Source organism: Podarcis raffonei, chromosome 2, assembly GCF_027172205.1.
Source record: "Podarcis raffonei isolate rPodRaf1 chromosome 2, rPodRaf1.pri, whole genome shotgun sequence".
In the NCBI taxonomy this organism is placed as follows: domain Eukaryota; kingdom Metazoa; phylum Chordata; class Lepidosauria; order Squamata; family Lacertidae; genus Podarcis; species Podarcis raffonei.
This window is the reverse complement of record NC_070603.1, coordinates 104,325,983-104,347,140: the sequence shown is the minus strand read 5'-3', so window position 1 is coordinate 104,347,140 and position 21,158 is coordinate 104,325,983. Positions and strand designations below refer to the sequence as shown.

The 21,158-nt window shown below is 45.3% G+C and overlaps 1 long non-coding RNA gene across 1 annotated transcript; it reads right to left on the bottom strand.

The window, feature by feature from the left end:
- Window positions 1-798: 798 nt before the first annotated feature.
- On the bottom strand, window positions 799-10,858 carry LOC128409617 (uncharacterized). Its single transcript, XR_008329278.1, has 2 exons — window positions 10,570-10,858; window positions 799-1,067 (listed from the first exon to the last, which is right to left on the bottom strand). It is a non-coding gene; the product is annotated as an uncharacterized LOC128409617 (long non-coding RNA).
- Window positions 10,859-21,158: the final 10,300 nt, after the last annotated feature.

The following is a 21,158-nucleotide window of genomic DNA, read 5'->3' as shown; positions in this document are numbered from 1 at the left end:
GCACGGCTATTAGCGGCTTAGCGGCTATTAACGGCTTAGCGGCTTAGCGTCTTAGCGGCTATTAACGGCTTAGCGGCTTTAAGAAAAAGGAAACAAACTCGCAAGAACTTGCAAGACGTTTCGTCTTGCGAAGCAAGCCCATAGGGAAATTCGTCTTGCGGAACGACTCAAAAAATGGAAAACTCTTTCGTCTTGCGCGTTTTTCGTTTTGCGAGGCATTCGTCTTGCGAGGTACCACTGTATGTATAAGCTAAACAAGCCTCCTCTCTTGCCCCCCCCCCAATTTAAAGGGAAAAAAACCCTGGATGTACATTTCCAAAATGTAAGATAAAAAACAAATAAAACCGACATACAGCAACAGTGTTTTGTGTTGTGTAGGCTCCTATGATGTAAGTAATGGGCCCCGCCTGCTATATAAAGGGCCCCATTACCTTCAGTATTCAATCTCTCTGAAGGTGTGGTCTGAATTTAAGTATGTGGCTGCAAGTAGTTCAAGTTCGCAAGTGGTGTGGCAACAGGACCAGGTTGGCCTTGAATGTGACAAATGTGCTGTGGTGGCCTCCCTCTCCCTGTGGACCATCTTGCCCTGAGGGGAGGAGAGTTCGTGTTTCACTCCTTGCAGTTTGTCTTGGCTGCTTTATTATATAGGGTTAATCCATCTCTGTTGCTTCAGTATTTTCATGTACACTGTTGCGATGCCCTCCGGAAAAATGGCACAGAAATATTGTAAAGTTTTTGGGATCCCCTTATGGTTATGGCAACAAGCACCAGCCCTGTCTAATAAAACAACCTCCATGGTCTCCGTACAGGCGACGGTTTATTATTTTTAATACTAAACAAGCAAACAAATAATTGATGAGGTGCCCCCACAATTGTGAGGCCTGAGGACATTGTGGTGGTGATTATCTGGCAGTGGGATGCCGGTGGATATCTCAAGGATGCACACCTTTGCCGTTTTGCTGCTTCCCAAATAGGAACACACACATCCTGCAACAATCTTCCACTTTCTGCTGAGTTCCATCGCTTGACATCATCCAGCTAAGATGCATATTTATAAATAAACTGGTCTAAAAATAGGAAAAAGAAGAGAGACAAATTTGAACAAGACTGGAGGTTTAAGGAAGGCTGGAACAGTAAAGAAGGGGAAAGGTCTGACTATGAGAAAGTATCTTACATGCCACCCCAATCTCTGAATGAGATTCCAGGGGTTCCAGGCACTTACGGAGGGGTTTTGTTTCCACTGGAAAGATTGAGGCACAGTGGAGGCGAGTGTCTTTAAGAAATATGGTTTATTAACCCATATATACACCACTTAGAAAAGCATTTACAGCTTTGCGTTCTCAGTGTATGCCCTCCACATATCCAATGGGAAGATTCAATAACACCCCCGTGCACCAAAGACTCTGCATCTGTAAGTTGGGAGACGTAGAGGACATTCAACACTTATTTGTTACGATGCCTTTTATATACATTGCCTAGACAAAAATTCCTCGATTACATCCTTTGCTCTCTTTTCAACTGAACTCACCTTGAGTAAATCTCAAATTTTGCTGGCTGGCAATAATGTATTTACTACTACACAGGTTGCAAAATTTGCCTTGGTGCAAGTAAGTTGAGAGCTAGGCACCAAGACTAGTATCATAAAGGGGAGAGTGAGACGTGGAGTGCTTAACTTATGCAAGAGTGACTTCTGCATTTTTGTATGTTTGCTTTGCTTTGTTGTCGTTGTTGTTGAGTTTTAAATCAGTTATTTGTATCCTACGCATTGTGACCAATTGTGACAGCTTATAGCTTTTAGCAATAAAGATTCATTCATTCATTCATTCATTCATTCAACCAACCAACCAACCAACCAACCCATATATACATCTGGAAGTCTGCAATGGAGGGGGTGCAGAATATTATACTCCAAGAGTGTCTCTCATTGCCCCTCCCATAGCTTCTGCGAGCTTGGGTCCAAAACAGCAGTCAGTCATGGAGTTTTGGCATTATTCTCCTTCTCCTTCCCAACACACCTTTTGCCCCAAACCCAAGTCTCCTGCAAAACACTTTCCTCCCCTGTCACCTGACACACCTCTCCATCACCTTGGCAGCCTGTGTTTTGCAGAGACCTGAGTACCTCCTTTGATGTGTAGATACCTGGCCATTGATGTGTAGATACCTAGGCTACTCTGCCTAGGCTAAACACAGGAATTTCTTTTGGAACAGTTCAGGAGAACTACTGAAGCCTGCATTTCCCCCTTTAGTATCCCAAATATTAGCTAGAGTCTGATATTCATTAATTTATTGGTTTTGTAACTCTACACAGCCTTCCCTATCTGGTATCAGCAATTATCAGAGGCTCAAATCCCTCCCCCATCATATAATTATTATTTAGCATAAAGGGGATTGTTATTGTCAAGAATGGGATCTGTTAATACTCTTAAAAATGTTAATTAAAATATACTTTAAAAGTAACATTTAAAGAAGTATCTGTTCTATCTTTTTCCCCTCAGGAGACTGAAGAGCTAGGTTTTGGGGTGTGCTCCCTTCCTGGCTTCAGTAGACATGGGCCTTTTAAAAATAAAACAAACCCCTGCTGAGGTGCCCCCCCAAACTCCAGGCTGCCTTCCCAGCTGTTCCCGTTGTCTATGGACCTCCTGTGATGTGACCAAAGGACACGTTGGCTGAGGGGAAAGATGCAGTTATTAGGGAAGTGGTGATATAAACTGACGCTACCAATCAGGCCTCTGACATATCACCCACCAAGCAAATCTTCTCCATGTCTCTGTCTCCCCCTCCATCCCCCATGCTAAGCGGCTTCTTCTGTTGTGGATCCTGGCCTAATGATGCTTCTGCACCAGGTGTGCCGCATTCAGCTGTTGTTTGCGAGCAGTTCAGCAACAAGCCCCCGGAGAGGTTAATAACTTCTCTCAATTTACAAATGTTTTGACAAGACTGCTTGCTGCCCTTTATGGTGATGGGAGTGATAATGATGCAGGCGCGACCTCTGCCTTGTCACCATTTGGCTACTGCAGCCTCGTGAAATAGGAACTCCAGCGCCCTGGGAGATAATCTGCAGGAAGCCTTGTGCCAGAGCAATCCTGATGCCTTTCCCAGGCCCTCACTGCATTGTTTTGAAGCCTGCAAGCATCTGGGGGTGGAGGTGGAATCGGCATTTGAGACCAAGCGCCAAGCCAAAGTTGACTGCTGTCATTATACAATAAAAAAGCACGTTGAATTTCCCATTTCTAATTGAACAGCTGAAAGCCCCCACAGACATTAGGCACTTGTTTATGGATCACTCGTCAGATCAGGAACTGGAAGGCACTGCAGGCAGCTAGTAAGGAGGAAAAACCATTTAAAATACATTGGAAATGTTCCTTTGCTGAATTAATGAACAAAACCTTGCAAGCTGTGGTTGCAGTTAGAAACTAAATGCGGGTCACCTGCTTCACCCCTTATTTCGCTTAAATTGTGGAGGGGAAGGGAAAAATTAAAAGCAGTGATTTATTTCCAGGATAATTTTCAATGCAAGTTAGCGTCAAGTAAACTGTCAACGCAGATTGTGCATCTTTGCTTTATCATACGAAGTCCACACTGGTGGATGCTAGTTAAGGCCATTTCAAGTGAGATTGCTTTTCTACATGGAAATTTCATGTGCTTGTGTGCATCCCCTGCCACAGGTATATCCAAGCACAGTCTCACTCTATGCCCAAAGATGTCATTGGATTATGACATCCATCATCCCTGAAGGCTGGCCAAGCTGGCTTGGGTCGATGTTTGTTGTATTCCAGAACATCTGGAGAACGTCAAGTTGCCCACCACTGCTCTCGTCAAATCATCTTTTGCAACAAATTAATTTTTGTGATATGTATCATCCAGAAGTAGAGAAGATGCAATTAGTTTGGCAACTGGCAGGCATTTTTCATAGGCTTGTTAGGTTCATCCGCCTACCCTAAGCCTTACCATTGACACTTTCCCAACATACCCAGCTTCTTCAACCGTTCCTCATAAGGGTTGGTTTCCAAACACTTGATCATATTGGTCACCCACCTCTGCAAATGTTCCAGCTTGTCAACATCCTTCTTAAATTGTGCCACCCATAACTGGACACAGTACTCCAGGTGGGGTCTGAACAAGGCAGAATAGAGTGGGACTATTACTTCCCTTGATCAGTGCAGTAATAGTTGATGTAGCCTAGAATAGCATTAGCTTTTTTTTTGCTGCTGCAGTTCTTGTATTGTTTCAGAAAGTGTAAATTAGGTGGGTTTGCCTTTTAACTATGAACTCAATTGAATTTCACCCTCATCCTGAGCTGGGTGTGTCTGAACCACAGATTGGCAGAGGAGGAGGGGGCAGCTGAGTCCAGAGAACAAAGAAGTAGGAGAAGCCGCAGCTGGATTTTTTCCCACAGTTTTGGAGAATTTAAACCTCTGCATGCCTCTGGAGAAGCTGCAACCAGGCAAGCCCACTTATGAAGCTATGAATAAATGGACCCACATTTGTATGAAGCCAAACAAACAAACACACCATGAAAGACTGGAGGGCCCTCGTTTCTTTCCTTCCTTTCTCCTTTCTTTGGTGAAGTGAATGAAGTAAAACCAACAAACAGTCTATTACGATATTGATTGTTCCCCATGCATCATTATAACAGGTTCTCACACCATTTTCTCAACCACTGGTGATCAATAGCATCACAATCACAAAGAGCACGCGCGCGAGAGGCTATTTTTTCATCACTTTTAAAAGGTTTACACAGCGGCTCCTCAAATTAATAGCGCCCTCCCCCGCTGCTAACTGCTGGTCACAATTTTTATCGTTTGACAAGGCCATTCAGAGAAATGCTGCTTCTCTGTGGGAATTATAAAGGTTCTGGAAGCAAAACGTTGGCACAGCTAAAGAAAGAGGTGGACATTTAAGCTCCCCAACTTGGTCAGATAAATACAGGTGACCTGATCGCAAAATTCAGGCCCTTGCATTCCAGTGGCTATTCTTTGGTACAGCACTTACATACACTGGCTCCATTCACTCACCGAAAAGAAGAAGACTGGGCACTGATCTTTTAATATTTCTCAATCAGATGTCCCAGTTACTCTGGAAATCCTTTAACAACCTAATTATCGACCTAATGTTCTGGCTTGCAATGAGACCCTTTCCTCTATTTTCATCAGGACCTGCCCACCCCCACTCCCACCCCCGGTTTGCTAGAGAGGGAAAAACCTTTCCCTTTGTGGGGAAATGGGGAAAAGTGAATGAGCATAACCAGGAGGGAAGAGAAGGGCTGAGAAGAAATTTTAAGGATGGTTTGGGCATAGCTGAGAAAGAGGAAAACTGTAACCACTTCATTTCCAACAAAGAAAAGCCACATCCACACTCTGCAAATAAAGCAATTTGGTACCTCTTCCTCCGTAGGATTATTGGAGCTGCAGTTTGTTAAGATTGTTGGGCGTTGTTTGGAGATCCCTGTTCCCCTCATAGAACTGCAATTTCCAGTTCCCTGCGATGAGTGAGTGATTGTTAAACCACTCTGTGAGGGGACTAGGGGTCTCTGAATGCCCTAAACCAGTGGTGGCCAAACTTGGTCCTCCAGCTGTTTTCGGACCACAACTCCCATCATCCCTAGCTAACAGGACCAGTGGTCAGCGATGATGGGAATTGTAGTTCCAAAACAGCTGGAGGGCCAAGTTTGGCCACCACTGCCCTAAACCAACTACACTTCCTAGAAATATGTGGGAGAAGCCACAACTGTTTAAAATGATATCACGGTGCTTTAAATGTTTGGTGTGAATCTGGCCAAAGACAGACAGGTAAGCTTACAAACAGGTCACAAAGGTGGCAAGCATCTCTCGATAGAAGAAGAAGAAGAGTTTGGATTTGATATCCCGCTTTATCACTACCAGAAGGAGTCTCAAAGCAGCTAACATTCTCCTTTCTCTTCCTCCCCCACAACAAACACTCTGTGAGGTGAGTGGGGCTGAGAGACTTCAGAGAAGTGTGACTAGCCCAAGGTCACCCAGCAGCTGCATGTGGAGGAGCAGGGAATCGAACCCAGTTCCCCAGATTACGAGTCCACTGCTCTTAACCACTACACCACTCTGGCTCTCTGTCTTCTGTGCTTGCTACTCGAGTATGAATAATTCTTTACCCTTCCATGGCTTATGGGAAGCTGTCACTTTTCCAAAGCCCATCCATCTATTTACTCCAACCTTCCCTAATATGGCTACTCAGATGTTTGGATTACATCTTCCATCAGCCCCAGCCAGAATGGCCGTTGATCAGAAATGATGGGAATTGTTGTTTGAGACAACTGGGTTGTATAAGGAATTCTGCAGTTGCAGAGAATCAGGACAGCCAGATGCAAAACAAGGCAAAGGCTCCTGCACTTTGAATAGCAGAGCAGAAAAGGGAATTTCAACTCATCGTGTAAACGACACCTGGTGAGACTCCCTCTTTAGCTATTAAAAGCCGCAGGATCCCAGTCCTCTTCTGGCCTCCTGTCATCTGGTCACTCTTTAATATTGGAGGAACCAGGAATGAAAGAGCAGTATATGGATTTAGCAGCACCCCAAACCGCAGGCCTGACCTTTTAGATACTGTATTATCAATACTGTATTGAATTGTTATAATGCGAGCTGCCTTGGATGAGATGCACTGAGAAAGGTGGCATATAAATATTTCATCATAAATAAAACGAAGCATATAGGGTGAATGCCATCCTGCCCAAGCATCCTCAGGCAGTAATTTATTTCTATTATTTCTATTTTTATTACTGCATTTCTATCCTACCTGTCCTTCAGGGAGCTCATGGTGATGGCATACCTGACTCCCCTCCTGCCACCATTATTTCTTCCTTATTTCATTGGGGTTTTTTAAGCAGAGGTTGGATGGCCATCTGCCATGGATGCTTTAGTTGAGATTCCCCTATTGCAGGGGATTGGACCAGATGACCCTGTCAGTGTTTGTAAAAAACAACAACAACGTTCTGACCTCCCATTGTTGCCTCAGCCTGGTCCTCAGACCCTTGTCGGCATAAAAGAGTCCACAAAGAGTATCCTTGCAGAGTACTTTCTGCTTTTATTCTTAAAAGTCTTTCTGCAAACACGACTGACCAACTGTACACACATCAACACTACCAGCTTTCACTAACCAACCCAACACCAAACTAACATTTCTCACTCTACATATACAACCCGGTGCAGGCTGCTGACTCATGCTGACCCAGCTTTTTAAGCATTAAAGAAACAGGGGTCCCTTCCAATTCTTGTTGTTGTTTAGTCGTTTAGTCGTGTCCGACTCTTCGTGACCCCATGCACCAGAGCATGCCAGGCACTCCTGTCTTCCACTGCCTTCCGCTGTTTGGTCAAACTCATTCTGGTAGCTTCAAGAACACTATCCAACCATCTCGTCCCCTTCTCCTTGTGCCCTCCATCTTTCCCAACATCAGGCTCTTTTCCAGGGAGTCTTCTCTTCTCATGAGGTGGCCAAAGTATTGGAGCCTCAGCTTCAGGATCTGTCCTTCCAGTGAGCACTCAGGGCTGATTTCCTTCAGAATAGATAGGTTTGATCTTCTTGCAGTCCATGGGTCTCTCAAGAGTCTCCTCCAACACCAACTCTACAGTTCCAACTCTACAATTCGATGATTCGATGCCAACAACCCTGCGGGGTAGATTAAGCTTAGGGAGTGTGTAGCCCAAGGTCACCCACTTAGCTTCATGGCTGTGTGGGGATTTGAACCCAGGTCTTCGAAAATCCCCCATGTCCACTGCCACAGCACGCAGACCACGGCAGACCGTCCCCCAAGGAATGTGGCCCTTCAGAGATACAAAACATTCTCCACCATAACTCCAGGGCCCAGTAAACTATCACAGCCCCAGTAATTTTGAAAGCACAGGCAGAGCTGAAGAGATTTCAAATAAATGTCACAATCTATCCGAATAAGTATGGTGTGTTCAGTTTCAGACCCAGCCACAGGCCGAATTGCTCACAATTAGAGAACAAAAGAAAGAAATGGGTTTTCTGAGGGTCTGCCCAGCTTCGGGACAATGAAAAGGGGTGCAGGGGTCAAACCAATTTCCTTACATGCTTCGTCCATGGCGCCATATATGTGGGAGCACTCAGCTGTTCTGCCAGAAGTTGAAAATGAGAAATTTCAAGGGCTATTGAGTGCTCTGTGAATTTTCACAGGAGCTCAGTGCAAAGTTATTTAGCACAGGTGTTTGGGTAATTGTGATGCATTGGGAGAATTTGTAGAGCTCAATGGTCCTCAAACTTCCACCTGCTTTGGGGTGGTGGTTTAAGTACTACAGCAGTGGGTTACCAGAGACACGAAAATCAAAAAATACGCAGCCATGCAGGCTCGCTCCACAACTTCCCCGACGTTGGCCATCTTTCTTTGTTTCTCGCATGTTGCTATGATCGGACTGCATCCTCTCAGCTCTGAGCAGGAGTGAGAGGTTGAGTACATTTAGACAAATGAACAAATTGGACTTTTAGCCAAGCTCGCTTACAGGGCAAGAGCTCCATTCAAGTCTGCTAACAGAATCGGATTGCTCTGTTTTACATTTGAAGTGCCCGAGGGGAGGGGGACAGCGGGGGGTGTCACTCCAGTGTGAGCAAGACTTAGCTGATTTATTTTATTCATAACCCGTGCACTTTCTGTGAGGGAGCAATGGTTCTAAAAGAAAGAAGGTTGGAAATGAATAGTTTATGAAGCCAGACAATATAGGAGAAAGAGAGAGACAGGGGGAAAGAGAGAAAGGCATGTGACTGGCTTCTGTGGGAAACATGATGCAGGTCTAAATGGACCTTTTAGGCCACCATACCTGTAAGGCACTGTTGAACCTACTTTAACTGTCATGGCTCCCCGCTATGAATCCTGGGAGTTGTAGTTTGTAAAAGGTACCGAGAGTTCTTAGGAGAACCCTACCAAGCTACAATTCAGAGAGTACGAGGGAACAGTGTGGGGGCACAGAGGCAGTTGCCCCGGTGCAAAATTGTTAGAGGGCACAGAATTTCAACACCTGGCGCTGCCTCAATATAACTGTGCACTTACATCACTGGGCTCCATTGAAAATGACTTCTCCATGCGAACCAAGAAGTGACCTCTCCTGACAACAGAACAGCTCTTCTTTCTTATCAATGTCTTATCTCTGCACCTGTGACATGGACACCATTAGGTAGTCAAATGCGCATGCACACTCCCTCAATTTCCCTCCCTGCAGCCCTGGGCACTGGCAACCCATGCTAGGCCACTGCAAGGGAATCCCTGCTTATATGTGCAAGTCAGTTCCGCTCCACTCTGCCTTGCCCCACTCTGTCCTGCCCCTGCCCCTTTCGGCGCCAAAAATGGCATGCATGTCAGCAGCCATGCGTGTGCTGAACATGCACAAGTGAGGAGGTGCCTGTGGTTTAACATTCAATTCCTCTTCCCCAGGAACTCAGGGAAAATTATTGGGGGGACGGGCTTTTAAAATGCATATAGCTTATGGCGCTATTCTCAAGCCATCTATGATGATTCTCTGTCTCCCTCCTATTAGGCAGAGTGAGGCAGCTGCCTCAGATGGCAGAAGCTGGTGGATAGAGTGGTGGCAAGCTACCGGAGGATAGAGTGTGCATGTGGCATGACCTGTGGTGTACCCTCTAAGCTTGCCTACTTCCCTTAAATGTCAAGGAAAAAGTGCTGCCACAGAGACTCAACTGCCATTCCTTCTGTCTTCTTTCTTAGAAGGGCACCATCTTGTTTTGTGCCTCAGACAGCAAAATGTCTTGCACTGGCCTGCTCTGTACCTGGCCACACCTACCTGCTTTCAACTTAGTGGTCTGGGAATCATAGAATTAGAAAGCCACTGAGTTTTGGGGACTCCCAGTTCGTATGCTATTTTGTTCTCAGAAAAGGCAGGCTCCTGAATAGCACCTGGGAGTGCAAAAAAAATAATAATAATAACCCCAGTGCCTCTCTCAGGTGGAAAATTCTGCTGGCATTAGCTCTCACTGTATCATGTACATACTCTATTCATATCACCATGATCCATTACCTGATTTTCTTACATCTAGAAACAAATCTGATGCCTGCCTGCATAGGGCAAAACAAGTACTCCATGGAGCTTCTGTGCAGATTGCTCATATTCTGAGAGCAGATTGTGCTGAAAATATTTTCCCAGCTTGAAATGTCCAGGCTGCCTTTACAGCTCTGGCTGCAAGAGCATTGAAGGGCGAGAGGTGGGGAGAAATCAAGGGAGCGGCAGCTGTTTTAAAAAATACATGGAAGCCTAGAGGGCTGCTGAGACTTGGGGGTCGGGCTTGCTTTGAATTACCATCTCTTTCCAAGGCCTCCAGCTCTTGTGCTCGGCTGAAAGGGCCCCTTGAGGGAAGGACAATCTCTCCTGTCCTCTCATGCACAAATCAATTGATTAAAAGATGCTTCCCGGGTTCACAACAAGACTACGGACGAGGGATTTGCAAGGAAACAGCTTTTCTTTGACTTTGCCCCTGACGATGAAATAATAACACAGCCAGCGGCTCTCGCCGAACTAATGACACGGGCCATAATTAAAAGATAATTAAAATACAGAAAAATAATGGTTTCACCTCTGGCTCTCCAGGTTGCAGGACTGAAACTCGGGATTCCTTTGCTTTCCGTGGTTTCGGGGAAATAGATCAGAGAAAAGGAGCCAAGCCGCAGCTCAGGAAATGGCAACCTGTTGCCGAGCGGTGAAGCTCCATTGACTTCTTTTGGATACATCAGCATCTTGGAAATTACCGTGTTAGTTAGAAGCAGGAGTTATTCTTGGCCTGCTGCTAATGCACAAATCCATTGGACTGCATTCCTCCTCTCCTCCGAGGAGCAGGCGTGGAGAAGCATAAAATGGATAGAAGATAAGGCGGTGTGTCATTGGGCTCCGGGGGCATCAATCAACATGACAACAAATATTCTTACGAGGCATAAAATCACCAAGCCCAATCAGCATGCAAAGATGCAGGTGAGAGGGAGGAGTCATAAGCTGCCCAAGCAAAAGGAATTTCGAATTCCTGTCTTTTGAATTCTTTCAAGCTCTGCAGTCTCATTGGTGATTTTAATGTGCACTTCATGCATAGCTGTCAAGCGTCCCTTATTTGGTGGGACAGTCCCTTATCCCAGCGCCATGTCCCACTGCTGTCCCTTATTGATGATGTTCCTTAAATAAGCTACTGAAGGTAATGGGGCCCTTTCTATGTCCAGCTGTCCTTTGTCAACAACAAATTGTTGCTGTTTTTTTGTGTTGAATATATGCTATATGGTAATTTATGGACCTAATATGGACCTTATCTAAAGCCATTTGCACGCAACAAAATATGTATTTTATCAAAGTAATTGTTGATCCCTTATTTTGGCTGCTGGTCCCTTATTTTCGAGGCTGCTGTCCCCTTATTTTCAAATCTGTAAGTTGACAGCTATGACTTCATGTGATGCAGAAAAGAGGTGTTTCAGCATTTATGACAAACACCGCAACATGTGAAGAGGAGGTATGTATCTTCAGACAAAAACACACACATATAGGAACACAGGAAGCTGTCTTCTACTGCGTCAACTGGGGACTAAACCAGGGGCTTTGGGAATGTGACCTTCCTCTGAACTTTGGTCCTTTTCCTAATAAGAAGCTGCCTTATCCTGAGTCAGATCACTGGACCCTCTAGGAACTCTAGCTTGTAAAGGGTGCTGGGAACTGTAGCTCTGGTGGGCAAACTACAGTTCCCAGGATTATTTGGGGGGGTGCATGTGCTTTAAATGCATGCATGTGTGAGAGAATGAGTGTATAGTTCATAAATGAATTGCTTTCCCTCCCTGCTTGGGTAGAGCAGCTGTCTGGAACCCTGAACAGGAGTGCTCCCTTGAGAAGATAAGGATGCACTCCTGTATCTTGTAGCCCACAATTCAAAGATGCTCATTCTTAAGTTCATGATCAGTTGAAACTCTCGGGATAAGGTTTGGCAATCGCACAGCGCGCCGTGCATTTGAACAAAGGCTCTTTAGAAGAAAATTGTTCTGCTTGTTCACCCTGCCATAAATTCCACAAATGCCTCTTGATTCAGCGATGAGTCGTCAATTCCAGCATTTGTTATTCAAATTACTAATGCTTATTTAGTGTATTGGGGGGAGGGAGGTACAGGCGGGTTAGCAATCTGCACATAAAGTCCCAGCAGGAGATGATTGCTTCCCGAAGAACAAAGGAGGGAAGCTGACATTCGGTTGGCAAAATACCTCAGAGTTTGTGTATATGTGCTCTGTCTGGAGCAACTGTGGGTTTCTTTCTAGGAAAGCCATAAATGAAACAGTGGTGATTCAGCTTCAGCAGAACAGGAAGCTGGCGCCGTTACAATTCGGTGCTGGAATAGCTATTCCAGCTTGCCCGACATCTTTAGAGGAAAGAAATATCTAATTCAGCTGATTATTGGAATCCTGGGCACTAACAACTAGTGTGGGTATTTTCAGAAGAGGATGAAGAGTTTGGATTTGATATCCCGCTTTATCACTACCCGAAGGAGTCTCAAAGCGGCTAACCTTCTCCTTTCCCTTCCTTCCCCACAACAAACACTCTGTGAGGTGAGTGGGGCTGAGAGACTTCAGAGAAGTGTGACTGGCCCAAGGTCACCCAGCAGCTGCATGTGGAGGAGCGGAGACGCGAACCCGGTTCCCCATATTACGAGACTACCGCTCTTAACCACTACACCACACTGGCTCATCTCAGTCAGGGGTGTAGAATCCACTCTAAGCCAGCCTTTCTTGAAGTTGGGTCCTCCATTGTTGTTGGCCTACAAGCCCCATCATGCTTAATGCTGGTCCCGCTAGTTAGGGGTGATGGGAGTTGTAGTCCAACAACATCTGGGGCCTCAAGGTTGAGAACAGCTGCTCTAGGCCAACAGTTCATCACATGAGAGAAACCGTTATTGGGCTGTACCATTTCAGAATGCAGGTGGGGGAAACTGCATGAGTGACTTCTCTCTAACATAAAACATTCTTGAAACACACATACATAGAACATGAACAGATATGAAAGCAACCCAGGCTAGTTTTCGAAGTGTGAAGTGGTTGCATTAAAAATGGGATGCCTTAAGTAGTGTTATCTCCCACACACCGCTCGAATGGTACAGACTCGGGCTACATTGACACCATACAGTTAAGCACTCTGACACCACTTTAAATGGTCACAGCTCCCCCCAGATAATTATGGAACCTGTAGTTTGCTAAGGGTGCTGAGAATCGTTGAGAGAACCCTATTCACCTCACAGAGCTACAATTTTCAGAGTGCTTTAACAATCAATCCATATTTCCCAGGGAACTCTGGGCACTGGACCTCTTTGAGGGTGAGAGTGCTCTTGTACTGGGGTCCTGTTTACAGATTTTCCACAAGCATCTGGTTGCCACTGTGAGAACAGGATGCTGGACTAAATGGGCCACTGGCTCTTCTTACATTTTCAATCCTATGCAGATCTATTCAGATCACTTGGTTTGATGGGGTTATTCCCAAATAATTGTACAAAGCATTTTTTTTTCTGTACAAAATACAGATACAGCTACTGTTTTAAAACCCCTGTCTTTCCAGGGTTCCCCTACCCCAACAGACACTCAGCATCATTGGGGAGGGGATGTATTAACAGCCTGGTAAATACATTCCTAGGGATGCGGGTGGCACTGTGGGTTAAACCACAGAGCCTAGGACTTGTTGATTAGAAGGTCAGTGGTTCGAATTCCCGCGACGGGGTGAGCTCCCGTTGCTCGGTCCCTGCTCCTGCCAACCTAGCAGTCCGAAAGTATGAAGTGCAAGTAGATAAATAGGCGGGAAGGTAAACGGCGTTTCCGTGTGCTGCTCTGGTTCTCCAGAAGCGGCTTAGGCATGCTGGCCACATGACCCGGAAGCTGTACGCCGGCTCCCTCGGCCAATAAAGCAAGATGAGCGCCGCAACCCCAGAGTCGGCCACAACTGGACCTAATGGTCAGGGGTCCCTTTACCTTTAAATACATTCCTAGGTGAACACACCTACAGTGGGTGCCTCCAGAGGTATTGTTTTCCTGTTTGGCCAGCAATATCCAGAGGGGTAAAGGGTGTCACCGATTAAGGGCACTTCCAGAGGGTCTATTTATCCACCCTGATTTGTTTGCAGGGAGATTTGATGAACTTGGCTGCCTAAAAAGCATCCACTCTGATTTGTTTGCAGGAAAGTTAGATCATGTTGCATCAAAGGCAAGTATTATCTACAATTTTCAGTGCGATTTCCCATCACTTTCCCTACTGGAAAAGAAATCGACCTTTTGAGGAAGTGAATTTCTTGTGCAAGAGCTCCAAATCTGTTGTCATTTTGTTGCCGGAATTTAGCAACAGTCTGGAAGTACCCTAAATTTGAAGACCACAGGCTCATCAAGAGATCTAGGGTATTGTTTAGCAGGATATGTGTCTTTTAGGGGTGATGGTGGTGTTGCTGTTATCGACAACAATTTTTCGTATCTTTATTTTAGTTCTTATTATGATTAATGTGATAATTGTTTGATTTTGTTATGTTTTATTTATTGTTTACAGCCTCAACACCTTCTACATGCTCTGTGTCAGGAAGGTTTGGGGCATCACATGGTAGGAAAGAATCTCAAACAAAGATGTGCTCTCCCAAGTCCACATTCCCAGCATGTTCGTACTTCTGTTTCAGTGACGTCTAGGCTGGCTTGGTCTTGTCCACAGAATGGAAGATGGCAGGTTCCCCAAGGATGTGCTCTACGGGCAGCTGGCTTCTGGCACCAGGCCCATTGTGTTATGTCACATAAACAACATCTTCAGCCTCCCACTTCAGTTACACAGGCTACCATTCTTAAATGTGAGAGCCAGTGTGGTGTAGTGGTTAAGAGCGGTAGATTCGTAATCTGGTGAACCGTGTTTGCGTCTCTGCTCCTCCACATGCAGCTGCTGGGTGACCTTGGGCTAGTCACACTTCTCTGAAGTCTCTCAGCCTCACTCACCTCACAGAGTGTTTGTTGTGGGGGAGGAAGGGAAAGGAGAATGTTAACCGCTTTGAGACTCCTTCGGGTAGTGATAAAGCGGGATATCAAATCCAAACTCTTCTTAAAGTAACACCCTGATTTTTAGAAAACTATTGACTGCTTCCCATTCAGGTGATGCAGAAATACCTTCTCCTGACAGATGCCAATGGATGGTTTAAAAGAAGGCCTGAAGACCTGGGCCCTTCTGTTTTTCTTAAAATATGTCCTATCAGTATTCTGGGAATTGGCTCCAAATTCCTTGGACTGCATGACTTGAATCATAAACTCCTGCTGGTCTCTTAATCACACATCCTAAGAGCCTTGGTAATCTCTTGTCCTGACACTCTTGGCATTCTAATCCCTCTATGTAAATTTCGGAAGGCTCATGCTGAATTTCCATCACTGACACAAAAGCAAAGACTTTTTAAGCTCCAGCACTCCTGCTCCCCAGACTGAAGTGTTGATCCATCCTTGATATTAAATTAAGACCTGACATTAAAAGGGGGGAGGCGGGTTAACCCCGCTCTGAACCAAAGTGTAGACGTTTCTGCGGAATTTTAGGAATACAGATCAGAACCGAAAAGTATTAGGAAAACATATTTCAATTGGAATCTGATATAGCAATATCCTAAGAAGACCAGAGTTAGATCTAATTATATCTGCATTAATACTGGGTGCATTCGGTAGTAATGTAATTTTTGAAAAACTGATGCCAATATTGTATTTTTAAATTGCTGCAGTATGCCCTGAGACCTTATGGTGAAGGGCAGGTATGACAATGAAGAAATAATTATTAGAATTGTGTGGCTATAACAAAAAATAAATTCATGTATATAATTTTCTATATTAACTGTACTTGTATGGCTGCTCAATATATACAGTGGTACCTCGGGTTAAGAATTTAATTCGTTCCGGAGGTCCAGTCTTAACCTGAAACTGTTCTTAACCTGAGGTACCACTTTAGCTAATGGGGCCTCCCTCTGCTGCCGCACGATTTCTGTTCTCATCCTGAAGCAAAGTTCTTAACCTGAGGTACTATTTCTGGGTTAGCGGAGTCTGTAACCTGAAGGATCTGTAACCCAGGATACCACTGTATAGAGACGTCAGTGTAGATGACACTGCCTAAAGGGCTGTCACATGTAAGACAGAGCAAAGTTGTTTTCTTCTGCTCTGGAGGGTAGGACCTGAACCAATGAATTCAAGTTACAAGAAAGGAGACTGGAACTTTCCGACAGTAAGAGCTGTTCAACGGTGGAACAGACTCCAGTGAGAGGTGGTGGATTCTCCTTCCTTTCAAAGCAGAGGTTGGATGGCCACTTGTCATGTTGACATTCCTGTATTGCAGGGAGTTGGAGTCCCTTCCGACTGTACAACTTTATGGTTCTATGACACTTCACAAGTAGAAGAGGACAGATTCCTACCCCCAAAGAGCTTGCAAGGCTACAATCTTTAAACACACTAACCAGTAGGGTGCGAGCAGAGGCTCAACAGCCATTTGTTGGGTGATGCTTTAGCTCAGGATTCACTGCCTTGAGTAAGGAGTTGGACTGCATGGTCTTCTCAGTGGCGGCTTCCTGACTTTGGAACTCCCTCCCTGGAGAAGCTAGACTGCCTTCCTTCTTGCTGTCCTTCCACCTGCTGAGAAGACAAGATGATTGGATAGTGTTCTCGAAGCTACCAGCATGAGTTTGACCAAACTGCGGGAGGCAGTGGAAGACAGGAGTGCCTGGCGTGCTCTGGTCCATGGGGTCACAAAGAGTCAGACATGACTAAATGACTAAACAACAACAACAAATGACTCTGTCACATGCAATATTTTTATGGTTAGACTTGCTGAAAATCCCTGCTTGCAAAAGTGAATTAAAACATGTTTAAAGAAAGAAAGAAATACAGCCACCACTACAATCTGGCAACCCCAGCTCTCCGGTCACTAGTAATGCTTTACCTAAATTTGAAGATTGTTTGGCACACATGGAGCTGTGCCCTCTGTCAGAATTAATGAGGTGGATCATGCACAGAATTGAATTGTACATATTGTTCTTAAAGGACATGGATCTTTCAACTGGGAGAAATATTGGTAAGATCCTGTGCCAGTGAGAATTCTGAAACTAGTGGTGCAGTCAGGTCATTTTTAGACTCCGGGCCTAGTGGCCTTATGTATGGTAAGCCTTCCCTACTTAGGGCTGTCATATGTCTGGATTTTCCTGGACCTTATCAGCATTTCAAAGGCAGAATTGATGTCTGGGGGGAATTTCTAAAATGTGGCACCGGATCTTAGGTATGACAATCAAAAAGTCATGTTTTTTGAAACAAAAGCCCAACAACTTTCGGTTTTCCCTTAAAAGCTGAACAATTTTCCTTTAAAAAGCTCCACAAATGGCAACCCTATTTGGACTACATCAGCAAGGTTGAGAGGGGGGTCTTGAAATATGGCAGCCCTATCCCTACTGCACTGGGACGCGGGTGGCACTGTGGGTTAAACCACAGAGCCTAGGACTTGCCGATCAGAAGGTCGGTGGTTCGAATCCCCACCATGGAGTGAGCTCCCGTTGCTCGGTCCCAGCTCCTGCCAACCAAGCAATTCAAAAGCATGTCAAAGTGCAAGTAGATAAATAGGTACCGCTCCAGCAGGAAGGTAAACAGCATTTCCGTGTGCTGCTCTGGTTCGCCAGAAGCGTCTTAGTCATGCTGGCCACATGACCCAGAAGCTGTACACAGGCTCCCTTGGCCAGTAAAGCGAGATGAGTGCCGCAACCCCAGAGTCGGCCATGACTGGACCTAATGGTCAGGGGTCCCCTTTAACTTTATCCCTACTATCATTGTGGGCCCTTCTCCTCACACTGATGAGTGAGGCCTGGACATGGGCCCCCAAGTCCTGCCCTGGTAGTGTCACTGCCTGAAACAAACCTTACGTTGCAGACCTTTCAATACCATCTGGCAAGAACGACCTTGAGCTAAACTGGGAGGCCTGTACAGCTATTCAAACTAAGGCTGGGCAAAAAAAAAGGTACATTCGCTTCCTTAAATATGAGATAGCGGAGCTGTGCTTTGTACTGATTAGAGCCTAATAAGTATTTATGGCATAACAGGCTTTCCTAGCCTCCCCCTGGGTTTCCATCCGTGAGTAGTCCATTCATCTTTATGGAAATGGTTCTTTTCACTTTATGACTTGTGCACACAAAGAATAATTTGAAACTTACAGCATATTGACATTGAAATGTGGGGTCCCCCCCTTTTCCTTGAGGAATAAACATGCATTGTGACTTTCTTCTTTCTTTCGTTTTGAGAAATACCGAACATGCCAGTGACAACAACCCATTAATCACTAGAACTAGTTGGGAAGCCTCAGTACACTTGGCTGGTCTTTTTTCCTCCCTAAAAAATTACCAGGAGCAAGCAATTTGGATAAGAATCAGCCAAATATAACAGCTGAGGAACAAACAGATCTGAACACGAGGGAAGAGTGCAAGCTAAATTTCAGGGGCCAGGAGATTCTCGCCGATTGATGGGACTCTTGTCAGGAAAGCTTCTGAGGCTGGGTGAATAATGACATCTCTCTTCGAATTTACAACATGTTTATAGAATCAAAGATTCTGTGACCAGAAACCCCAGCTTCACTGACAGGAATGAAGTGCACATGCTGAATAATGTAACTTTATTTTGCCGTTGTAAAGACTGCTATCCTAAACATACCGTATTTTTCCATCTATAAGACGCCCCCATGTATAAAATGCCCCCTATTTTGGGGGACTCAGATTTAAGAAAATGGGAGACACACGATCCATGTATAAGACACCCCCTAATTTTTGCCTTTTTTAAAAGGGAAAAAACCTAGTCTTATACATGGAAAAATACAGTACATGCTAGGACTTCCATCAAAGTAAGGATCAAGTCTGGTGTCAGTACATGACATTCTTGGGCATCAACCAGAATACTCTCCTATGTCCCCAGCCGATCAGCTTAGAGATGCCATTTTAAATTTCCCACAATGCCATGGAGGGGTGTGGAATTAGGGAAATTCAAAATGGCTGCCTGATACAAACCACACTGCTGCCATTGGTTGCCACTGCTAGAAAAACTCACTGGGGTCACTAATATGGGGCGGGGAGAGGGGGATGAAACTCAGCCAAGCACCCTGCTCAAATCAAGAGCCAGCTCTGCTTTAGGATTGCACCGCACAATTTCCTTATTGATGCGAAATGAAAATAAAAGTCCTGTTTGCCATGGGCTAGAACTTCACCCCCAAAGGTGGACTCCTCCATTGCTGTCCAGGACAGACAGATGCCAACAAGAGACCTGTATATCTTATAAAGTGAAGTTTGCTGCATGGTCATAAGGAAAAAAGTGCCCAGGGTCAAAGGATCCCATTCTGAGACAGTTACAACTGTGACACAGGACTGTTTCCCACCACGAGTTCAATCTCTGGGGCTGCTGTAACATACAAAGCTCGTCACCACAAATGGATTCTCTTATTTATCATCATCATTATTTTCATTTATCAGTCACTTTATATAATAAAAAGTCTCAGAGCAACCTGAGAAAATGAAACACAACATATAAAATCAAAACATCAACACACCCCAGCAACTTTGCAGTCTGATTTTTCATTACTGGGAAGTATGGGTAGATGGGCTTAAGGGGCTTAAGAGGGTGTGAAACTCAACATGCTCTCCTGCCTTCCCCATCACTAGAGTGCTCCTAGAATAATACCCCATCCCGTCTCCCCGCCAAAATCAATGGGACTTGAGAATGTTTCACTTCAGTTGGATTGCACCCATTAATTGTACCACGGTGGAACCTTTTTACAACAGGAATTTAAAAACTTCATTGGCTTGCTCTCTCTTTTAAGTTAGAAATTCCCTCTCCTATCACATATATATATTGCCCAACTTAACAGGACTCCTGCCGGAGAACTGCAGGGCTGGGAAGCTGTTTTATAACCTTGGGGGAACCAGCTCTGCATGCCGGCACAGCGAGCATAAACAACGTTTACCGCAAGGCTCTCTGTAGTGAAAACTGAGTGTTCAGGGATCGTCGGACAGAAAAGGATGAACAGGGGAATGGTTAACCCAGCTTCAGCTACATGAGGAGACTGAGCACAGCTCAGGATACCCTGGCTTGTGGGACAGAAAATGCACCAGTGTCTGGAGAAGCAATCCAGTAGATGGGGAAGATCAGCCTTGGGAAGATGACTATGTAGGGTGAAGTACATGGGAACATAGCAGATCACACTATTGAACCTAGCACTTTCTGCATTCAGTGCATGTGCTAAAGCCCTTAAATTTGTCCGTGCAACTGACACCCTGCAAAAATGCAGGGGAAAGACCTTTTGCACATCAGTTCTGTGCAGAAGAGGCTATTAGTGTGTGAGGATTAAGATTAATTCTGCTCTCCTCTCTATGCATTGGTTTACACCAGGCATAGGGAAACTCTGGCCCTCCAGATGTTTGGGACTACAGTTCCCATCATCCCTAACTAACAGGACCAGTGGTCAGGGATGATGGGAATTGTAGTCCCAAATATCTGGAGGGCCGGAGCTTGCCTATGCCTGGTTTACACCATGGGTAGGCAAACTAAGGCCCGGGGACCGGATCCAGCCCAATCGCTTTCTAAATCCGGCCCGCGGATGGTCCAGGAATCAGCATGTTTTTACATGAGTAGAATGTGTCCTTTTATTTAAAATGCATCTCTGGGTTATTTGTGGGGCCTGCCTGGTGTTTTTACATGAGTAGAAAGTGTGCTTTTATTTAAAATGCATTTCCGGGTTATTTGTGGGGCATAGGAATTCGTTCATCCCCCCCCCCAAAAAAATATATAGTCTGGACCCCCACAAGGTCTGAGGGACAGTGGACCAGCCCCCTGCTGAAAAAGTTTGCTGACCCCTAGTTTAAAGGTAAAGGTAAAGGGACCCCTGACCATTAGGTCAAGTCGCGGATGACTCTGGGGTTGTGGCGCTCATCTCGCTTTACTGGCCGAGGGAGCCGGCGTACAGCTTCTGGGTCATGTGGCCAGCATGACTAAGCCACTTATGGCGAATACAGAGCAGCACATGGAAATGCCATTTACCTTCCTGCCGGAGCACTACCCATTTATCTACTTGCACTTTGACGTGCTTTCAAACTGCTAGGTTGGCAGGAGCAGGGACCGAGCAATGGGAGGTCACCCCGTGGCG